Here is a 10,608-nt window from a genome sequence, read left to right on the forward strand (position 1 = left end):
CTGATAAACATCGCATTCCTGCCCAACTCCTCCCACCTGGCCTTTCAGTGTCCCACGAAAGACCATGGTTCAAGACCATTTGTGCTTTTCTGATCTTGTTAGCTCTTTGTTCTAAACTTACCTTCTGCCATTCCTTCTGGAATGTTCCCTACATCTGTCCTGCCAACCTAGGACAATATCCACCTTTTTCTGTTTCTTGTTTGAACAATAACTCTTGCATTTATTAGCATTGTCCATCCTGTGATGTTTCTCTCATGAGTTGCTTAGGCTACCGCTCCCTCGTGAAAGCCCTCTCCCAGGTTTTAGTCTCTCTCGTTGGTGACCTACCCTTCCAGAAATCTCATGGGTTGCTTTAGCCTTTCATTAACCTTTGTCACAATATTTGAGGAACCTCAAGTGACAATGTTTGTCTTTAATGAGACTAAAGGAGTCATGACTCGGATTTAAAATTTAATATAACAAATATTCCACAATAAGAGGAAATAAAATGCATTTACCTTACAAATACATTTTTAAAACTCTCTCTTATATTAACACTTTTTAAAACATTGATCACTCTGATGGACAGAAAAAGTTCTTTAAGGAGGAATAAGTACATCAAGGGTAGTAACAGTATCATAAAAATACCTTGTTTATTTTGCTAGTATAAATTACATGTGTGTGGGACAAGTAGGAAAGGGAGAAAGTAATCATATATGATCATGTACAAGGAACATATCCAGGCAGGTATGTGTTTGTTGTGCAGAAGTACAAAATAACAATGTCTCGCAAATATAAATCCAGAATATATAGACCCCAAGTGTTTTCTCAATCATGTTGATCAAATCTGTCACAGTAACCGATAAATTGCTCCTGCAGTGCTGAACGCTGTGATTTAGTACAGGATTTCCTCTGTGGAGAATAATGACCTTCCCAAGGGGCCAGTGCTTCAGGTGAGAATAGCGTTGTCTTGTGTTTGAGAAAACTAAAATTGTAGGATGGAGTTGCTTTCAGGGATCCAAGGAAAGGCATTCCTTCAGTTGTGTTTACTCTTGCAGAGATAGCTAGGGACTTAAGGAAATAACACAAAAGCATGGCTGAAGAATTCTCAAACACGAAAGGTGATACTGCCATTAAGTCAGAGGAAGAATTTACTTCTCAAAATAGAAATGTTGAAAGAAAAGGAAGTCAGTGTTTAGAAAAGTTGAGAAATAACAGCTGTTCCTTTCAGCTCCAAAATTCAATAAAAATAAAAATTACTTTGTTTTTAACCATGTTTTGTTTACCCAGAAAGCATAAGGTACTTGTCTGAGCTTCTTCATGTATACTTCTGACAAACATCAATCTTCATGAACAATTAGAGCAATTGAGTTTCCCAGTTCCAAGGGTTTGTGCAGCTTGGTGTTCTTGAAAATTGTTTTCACTACGATTTTAGCCTTAAAAACCCCTTGCAGACATTGAATATGCCTCTTGTTTGTTTAACCTTGAGTTGTATCTGTCTGAGGAATGAAAACAATATTGGTATTTTCAAAGGAAAATGTAGTGACTTTTTTAATTGCTTAAAATACAGCATAGTTGGTTGAAATTTCTTTTCAGATAGATTTTTTTTCCCTCCCAACTGTCCTGTGGGAAGCTTGGCTTGGAACAAGTGCCATTTCTGAAAGCTTACTGGTATAAATTTTATAGCTCTGTCTGGTATTTCAAATGATAGGAGAAGACTGGGAGAAGAGTTTTCTTGGATCACAGATGTTGACATGTACCTGTTTCTCATTATTCAGTGAAGAGAGAAGCACAAGTTCATCTCAATAAAATCTCAAAGACTATAGCAAGATCAAATGACTAAACTCCACCACTGCCACTGAGTAAAGGTCAAAGAACTCTGTAGTCGAAATGTGGCAGAGAGTTTTTTTTCCTCACCAAATCAGTTTTAATTTACTTTATTACATTAGCACTTTGTATTACCAATCAATATTTTCTATAATTATGCATTGTATGCAATTCATAAAATATAACAAAAGTAGAATATGTTAACTTTTAAATTGGAAACTTTTTATGATAAAAATGAGCAAGTATATGAGAAGTTTTGTCAACCTTGCCAAGCAAGCATCATTTTAAAATATATAATTACAATGTAAATCATAAAGGAAAGAAATCCCTAAATTTAAAGAGAGAATATGATGCTTTGGTCTGATTATACTTTTCTATATTTATTATACATATTTTATTAAAATTAATCTGTTTAATTCTATGTTTTGAACTGTATTAAACTTTGTATTCTTTCTTATTTCTGAAAGTTAAATCTTATAATTTCTGTTCTCAGATGAGCTAAAGTAATTTTCCACTCATAACTCTACTTAAAATATTTTTTGAATGGCATTTTCTTCTTTTCTCTCCTGGTTTTCCCATTTTTTCTTGGTAGTACATCCTACAAACATTTTTCTTGGTCCAAGAAAATATGGCAAATTCATGTAAAACAAAAGTAATAAAATGAAAATTTTGCATTTTTATTGTAGCTTAGGAAATCTAATAGGGAGTGAATGGCTGTATCATTTATAACTGCTTTGAAGTTGATTTATTTCTTGAATTTTGGGGAAGTGAAAGCTTTGAATAAGATTAAAAACCATGTTTTCTAGAATAAACTGAATTCTATCTATAATTTAAAAGAAAATATTTTTTTCTAAATTTGGGCTTCATCAATGAGTTAGATAGCATTTTTTTTTCACTTTCATGGAATAGTTAAGAATTATTGATATTAATATTTCAAGGGAGTGGTAGAATCAAAGGTGAATCCATATGGGCCTTTACTTTTAGCTAAGACATTTTAAAAAAAAACTATTCAAATTTAATTGGTGGTTATAGATCTGTTTAAATTTTCATGCCTTGACTTAATTTGGTGAGGTCATACACATCAAATTCATCTATTTCTTTTTGGTTTTCAAAATTTGTGAAATATAAATTTGAACAGTATGTCCTTAAGATTTTCTGAATTGTGTTGGTATCTGTTGAAATTCCATATTCATTTTTAATTTTATTATTTTGGGTGGAATTTTTTTTATTAGTTTTGCTCAGAGTTTGTCAACTCTGTTTATCTTTAAAAGAATCAATTCTTTTTAAAAATTGATTCTTTGTAAATTCAATGTTTGTTTTATTTCTGTTACATTAATTTCTGTCTTGATGTTAGTTATTTCATTCTGTCTACTGACTTGGAGTTAGAGTTTTTCTTGTTTTTTCAAGACTCTAAGGTATTGTGTTATATGGTTTATTTGAGATGTCTCTGATATTTTAATTTAGGCAGTGGAATCTATAAACTTCCTTCTTAGATTGCTTTAGTTTTAAGGATATTAGAGGATGTCAAAACCTTTTCTGCATTTACTAGGATAATTACATGCTATCTCTCCTTGAGTTCATTCATGTTAGGTATTACATTTACTGATTGATTTATGATGAACCATGGCTGCATTTTTGGCAGGTTTTGGATATGTTAGTTTTCCTTTGTTTTCAGGATTTCTATGTTTTAAAATTTTTCTTCTTCCTCTCTTTGATGATGTACTCACAGTTCAATGGTGTGTTGTTCAATCTCCCTCACACCAAAACCAGATAAGATAGGAAAGCAACAATAACAGGAAAGAAACTTAGATGTTCATCTCTATTATGAACATAAATGGAACATCTCAATAAAATAATTGAACACAGAATTCAGGAACACATGAAACCATATTGTTAAGCATGATTGTATTGGCTTCCTTTCCCAAATGCTGGGATGGTTTAACATACATAATCCAGCAAAGGTAATTCTTCACATAAATGAACTGTAGCTACCACATGATTATTTCAGTAAATGTCAGACAGGCTTTTAACCACTCCAGTATCTTTTTATAATTTAAAAAAAAACTGCTGAAGTGAATAAAAGGAACACATTTCAGCATATTGGAGGCCCATACTGCAAACCTATAGCCAACTTTATCCTAAATTGGGAAAAACTCCAAGCACTTCCACTACAAGGAAAGGTGTCTAGTTTGTCATTTGTTATTCAACTTAAAGCTTTGGATTCTTCCCAGAATACTAACACAGGAAAGATAAAAACAGGGAAAGAAGTCAGCATAGTCTTATTTGCAGTTGATACAGTTTGAACTCTGAGTTCTGATAAATACCTTCAGTAAAAGATGCTAAGACAGAAAATTACCTCACTAAAGTCAGTATCATTCCTGTGCAATAAATCAGGAGAGCAGTACCATGCACAGGTGCCTCAAAATAAAATAGAATTACATAGAACAAACCTAACGGAAGATGTAAAAGTCTCGTACAATGAAAACTCTAAAACACTGAAAAAAGAATGTGATGATACTAGAAGATGGAAAGACCTCACATGCATTAGGATTGGAAGAGTCAGTACTATGAAAATGACTATTTTCCAAAAAGAAACCTATAGAATCAACGAATGGAATCTCCACCAAAATATCAGTGATGTTCTTCATACAAGCAGAAAAACAAAGAAAACAAACAAACAAGCAGCAACAACCATAAGCTTTTGGCCCAAGACTATCGGTTTATGATCAGCACTGGTTGAACTCCACTACTTGGAGACGATGTTGCCAACAATGACCACGGTGATTATGACTATGATGGTGACTATGTCTACAACTCCTACTACCACTAAAAGGTTACATGAAGTTAAGTGTATCTCAGAGTGTATCAGAGGGAGGTAGTAGGAGGTTGATGTTATTAAAAAAAATAAAAGTATCAAAATTGTTTGAACTTTTCTTCTTTTATTAGTTTATTGTGAGTTTTATTCAGTATGTTTTAATCATATTTACCTGCTTCCCGACATTTTCTTCAACTGGCACCCCTTCACTACTCACTCGTCCTTGTGCCTTGTGAAGACCACTGTGGTCTTCAAATAGTCTTGCATACGCAACGTTTTGCTGGAAAATGCTTGACTTACCAGGGGCTACACTTGTCAGAAACTCTTAGCTCCCTTTCCCAGCAGCTAATAACTGCCAATAGCTGTCAAATTTGGGGTGGGATTCTATGCTCAGCTCTTGTCTCTGTGCTAGGATTTGGTCTAGCTTGGGCTTGCACAGGTTTTGTGCATGATATCAAAATTTCTATGAGTTCATATGTGCACTTGACCTACTGTGTCCAGAAAATGATATTTCTTGATAGTCATCCATCACTTCAGGTTCTTTCACTCTTTCCATTTTCTCTTCTACAATGGTTTCTGAGTCTTGAGGCTTGTATATTCTTTAAGGGCTGAGCTTTCTGTAGTCGCTTAGTCTTTGTACATTGGCTAGTTGTGAGTCACTATGTGAGTCATCTTCTACTGTAAATAGAATCTCCTCAGATGAGGGATAAGTGATTCACTAATCTATGGATATAACAATAAGTCATAGCAAGTTTTGTAAGTTTTCCTCACGCCTATGACATGTCAAGCCATAGAGTTTTTAGTCTAATATTGGTTCCAGACGTGACTCTTATCCTGCATGGTAGAACTGGAGTCCAGTCAGAAAATGGTTGCTTACTGACACGATGCTCATGTTATTGTTGCATAGGTCAGTGTATCTTGCTAGGTCAGTCACTGTTTCAGCTTGCAGGCTTCAAGGTTGGTGATTACTTTCTTCTTTTAGTAGCTTGCATAACACTTCCAAAGCACAGTGCAAGCTAACTATTAGAGATAGGGCTTTTAGATTTTTTCCAGCTTGATTTTGTCATGTTCTATGGGGTCTTCAACAACTGGGTCATACTATCAAGGGTTTCCCTGTGTATCCAGGGCCTTGACATTGCTATCCTCTTACCTCAGTCCCCCAGGTGCTGGTATTACAATTCAGTTTTGCCATACTCAGCCATGGAGAAGTTGTTTCATGAATAACTGAATGTTAAGCCCAACCTCAGCCTGTGAGTGTGCATTCTGCTGTTGTCCTTCCTTTACCAGAATCTAAGTGACCACCTTCCTGTACCTTTCAGATTACTAAACAAAAATTTTGTGACCTTTGAGTAAGCACACATTCCGCTGGATTGCTGCCTTTTGCTCTGGGTTTAAATTAACAACAATTTTTTTTTCCTGAAGGTACTTATAATTCTTTTAAAAATCTGTACTAATAAAAGTCATATTTATTTTGATTTTTATCTTCATTACTGTTGAACTTGAATTTGAGGGGATTATTAGTAATGGCAGTTTTTTTCTTATGTATCTATTTATGCTTCTTGCAGAGGTTGTATTTCTCTCTTTTGTTTACAGTCGTACTCTTTAAAAGATGAAATCAGATAATCCTGAGTCTAAGGAGTCTCTTTCTTAGCAACTGTATTCATGTGCTCTTCATTACTTCAAAAATTCAGTTTCTCTGTTTTGAAATCAAAACACATCCTGGAATATCTTTATTTTCAGAAGTAATTAGAATTTTCTTCATCTCCACCGAAGCACAGAGAGCTCTTTTACACTCAGAAATAGTAAAGTTGAATTTAATCATAGCCACTATGGTCCACAAGGACTTTATTAATTGAGTTTTTTTCTTGTACCTCTGTGGGATCATTATCCATTTCCACATTCTGTGTGAGGCCATCTTTGCTTTCGGATCCTAAAGTCCAGTTTTAAATCTCTGTGCTACCTTTCAATTTGTATTGCATTTACACTTTTATAAGTATGAGCTAAAAAATATGTTTCTTGTTAAATGACACTTAAGCGTTAGAACATGTTACAGTAGTTGCATTGGCATGTCTCTTGAAAAGACGGTAGACCAGAGAACATGCATAACGGTTACATTAAAGAATACTTTTTCAGAAATATTATCTTAGTGAGAAATTATGCACGAAAAATAGCCACTATTAAGTGTCTCCCTGTGAGTCCAGTGTTGAAAGAGAGAGGATGGAGACCCCTGCATGCAGGCCTTTGGAATTGTTTCTGGAAGATGTAGTTATTTAGAATGCCCTTCTTTCTGTTGTAGTCTGTTGTGTCAGACTCCTTTAAGGTTCACGTGTGCAGAGCCAACTGCCTCTGTGGCACATTTGCAGCTGCTTACATCATGTTCATCTGGTAGAAAGGAAATGGGATATTGACAGTGACATGATTTCAGTTCCTTAAAACAACAAGCATTTGTCAAGATAGTAAATCAATTAAAAGTTTAGTGAGGTTTTAATAAATTAGTTCCATGAGGCATTTTCCTGTTTGGTAACTGTGTTACTGGTGGTAATTGATGCCCATAGCCAGAAAACTGATCTGAGATCTAAGACTGATTCACAAATACTTTTGGATGCATGTAGAACACACAGGTGGCCAACTGTACACGTCCTGTTTTTGCTGTAATACTGACATACTTCATGTGTTTGGACATTTCTTTAGACACTTTTATTTGGGATAAGCGGTGACCAGCTCTAAATCATGTACCAGCTGAACAGTGTATGCTGTTGGTCCCTCCTGTTGTCTTGTAGGTTTAAAAATAATGGTCTGAAATTTGTGATGTTGCTGCCTTTATTTCTTGTCTACAGGGAGTACAAGCATGTACTGCCATAACGGTTGATATTATGTTGAAATTAGAACCCAAGGTTTGGTGCATGCCGGGCAAGCAGTCTACCAACTTAGACACATCCCTGGTTCCCTAATAAAGTTTAGCTGTTTCTATATCTTTCATCTTCCATCTCCTCCCTCCTTATATCAGAAATCAGTTCTTTTATGCAATTTGAAGAAAATCTTTTTGACTTCAACACTGGATATTAAATATCTGAAAGGCAGAAAACCTTCTCTCATAGGACTAAGTATAATTGCTATCTTTTACAATACATGTAAAGTCATCTACTCTTTTATAGTGAATAGCTTCTTGATCAATATTATGTCATAGATATTTCTATATAGAATAGTAGTTTCATTTAACACTTATATGTATTTATTAATTGTATGGAAAGGTCTTTATAAGCTCTCTTTTGAAGATTAATAGATAGAAATTCAAGAAGGCAAAACAACAGTGCTTCCATTATACAGCTTGGAAAGTATATGCAATAAGAATGATGTTGGGTTCTTTCTGACTCCAGAAACCATGTCATTTGGTATGTTACTTTATTTTGAAATAAGTATTTGAATGTCCTACTCCTGAACATGCCTAAAACTTTGAGACGTCAAGCAGCAGTACAGAGGCTTTCAAACGAGGCACCTGCTCAAACAAGACATTCCAGCTCTGTTCTCTCCAAGGACAAAGCCTTGTCTTTAGTCACCACAGAAAGAATAAATCTTAATTTGGATAGAATAGTCTAATTTTATTCAATATTTTTTCTACTTTTGTTACTTTTAACTGTTTGTATAGACAGACAAAAACTCTCCAGAAAGGATGTTCTTGTAGGCAAGTCTGTGGTTTTGAGATAGTTCAAACCCTCATCTTCTATACAGAGATTTTACTTTAAATTTTTTCATTTAGATTCTATTAGTTTTTTTTTTACATTAACTTTCCCACTAATTGCTTCCATTTTTACAATTGATCAGTATACAATAGATACATTTGGTTATTCAGATATGAGGTTTCCTGTATGTAGTTTAACCTTTACTTTGTTCTGGTCTCCAGGAACTTTATTTGCAATTATGTGAAGCAGGAAATGACATTACAAATGAACTTTATTTCTATATCCAGTTAATAATCTGTTTCCCTTTTTGGAAATGAGTTAGGCGTGGAAGAAATAAAAATAAATATTATAATAAAGAATTGCTCTGTTGATTTTTGCCATGATTGTTTTGGTTCTGTATTTAGATAAAATAACTTAAGATGATTATGATTTGTAGCTTCTTTGGAAGGTTTGTCATTGCAAAATCACTTTTACACTCTTTCTCTTCATTGTGATGACCCGAATGCTTTGAAGTGAAGGTGTGCATGCATCTCACACCCAGGAAAGATACAGTACAACTGGTGAAGTAGAGTTTTAAAAAATCCCTGTGCTTTGGCCTGACTAAGGTTAGTTCAAAAATTTTGTCATCTTATTCATTGATATATGAAACTGTAAGTAAGTAAATATTCAGTTATATTAAGGCATACCAGGAGAAACAATTGAGTAGCCGATGCACATCACCAAAACGTTCTGAGAATATTACCTACCATCATTTCTGCAAACTGAGAGAAGAATGTCATGATTTTAGTGGGAGAACATTTGTATGGCACATAGAGAACTGGCGCGAGTCTACTTGGAGAGCTACAGACTTATCACGAGGATATTTTAACTAGAATGTTAAGGTAGAACTAATACTTTCTTAGATATTTGCATAAGCTGGGTTAGTGTGTAAGCAAAGAGTCTGGAAGGAATACAGGGCCATTCTAAGGAACTTCTGAAGATCGCAAACTCAGGGGGCAGGGTAAAGTACTGATAGTGAGATGTGTAATTTTATATGAAGTCTATCATACTCCTGATCCTCTTCAGTCCTCTTTAGTTCGTCCATCTGCTATATCATGCTGTCTGCTCTATCTGTAATGCCTCCATGAAGTCCAATGAGCCTTGAATGCAAATAGAAGGCAAGATGTTTTAACTCGTCTTTTTGCAAAACCCAACATTTCAAGCTGAGTTTTATCAATGTACTCCTTGTTTTTATGTGGGTGATTATAAGGTGGATTCTTGGAGTTTATGTGTAGCTTGGCCCCTTTGTCAGCTGTCCCTAAGATCCATTTGTATTTTATTAATTACTATTGATATCTTAGCCTGCCCTGGCTTTGTTCTTGTAGTAGTATGGTAAGACTGTACCTATGACTTCTAGCCTTTGATTCTTCATGGACTCAGATTCCTTGAGCTCTTCACCTCTTGTGAGTTCAGATGCAGGACATTCCAGTCTGCTTTTTCTTATTTCCTTCTGCCTACACAGTTTCTGGGAATTCTCAGAGGGCTTCCCACCTCCCCATCTCAGAAGCTGCCAGGCCACCCCTGTGAGCCAGCACTAGCCTCCCAGGCTCCTTTTGTTCACAATGCCCCCCATGCTGTGGTTCTACAGAGCCCCACATCCTTAGCGCTTTCCTGCTTCCAGGCAGGTTCCTTAAACTGAAAAGTAAGGAGACTTGGAATCATTGCAGTTAACCAATATGCTCAGGTTTTTACTGCTGCTGTTGATAACCTTGTGGGCTAGAAGCCATGGGGGGGGGGTTTGTACAGTACCCATCATTATTGAATTATATGTGTGCCCTGACAGTGCACAGTTCTACAAAGTGAAGGGGGACACATGTTTTCCCACCCGCCTTCACTTATGACTTGCTTTTGTTTTGAGACTCTCCAGTATAATAGAACCCTGTCTTTTAGTTGTAACTCTTTTCTCTGGCATCCTGTCTGCCAGCAAGTTTGATAGATCAGGGCAAGGGGGGGGGGCTACCTGGATATTTATCAAGTTTTAATGAGAAACTTCAATGTCTGAGTCGCTAGTCCTGTTGCCAGGTGCAACTTGCCAAGTCTGTCTCCTTCCTCAAGGATTCCTTTTTTTTTATAAAGGTCTTTTCTTTTCTACCCTGAAAAAACGAGCTTTAAAAATCTATGCAATTCATTTGCAGCTTCAGCCCGTAAGACAATAGTCAGTTTTTCAAGAATCCCAAGATTATCCTGTCTGCTTCTTTCCTCTTTCTTCTATCCTTCCCTTTTCCTTCCTTCCTTCCTTCCTTCCTTCCTTCCTTCCTTCCTTCCTTC

Source organism: Grammomys surdaster, unplaced genomic scaffold, assembly GCF_004785775.1.
Source record: "Grammomys surdaster isolate TR1022 unplaced genomic scaffold, NIH_TR_1.0 126531, whole genome shotgun sequence".
NCBI classification, from domain to species: domain Eukaryota; kingdom Metazoa; phylum Chordata; class Mammalia; order Rodentia; family Muridae; genus Grammomys; species Grammomys surdaster.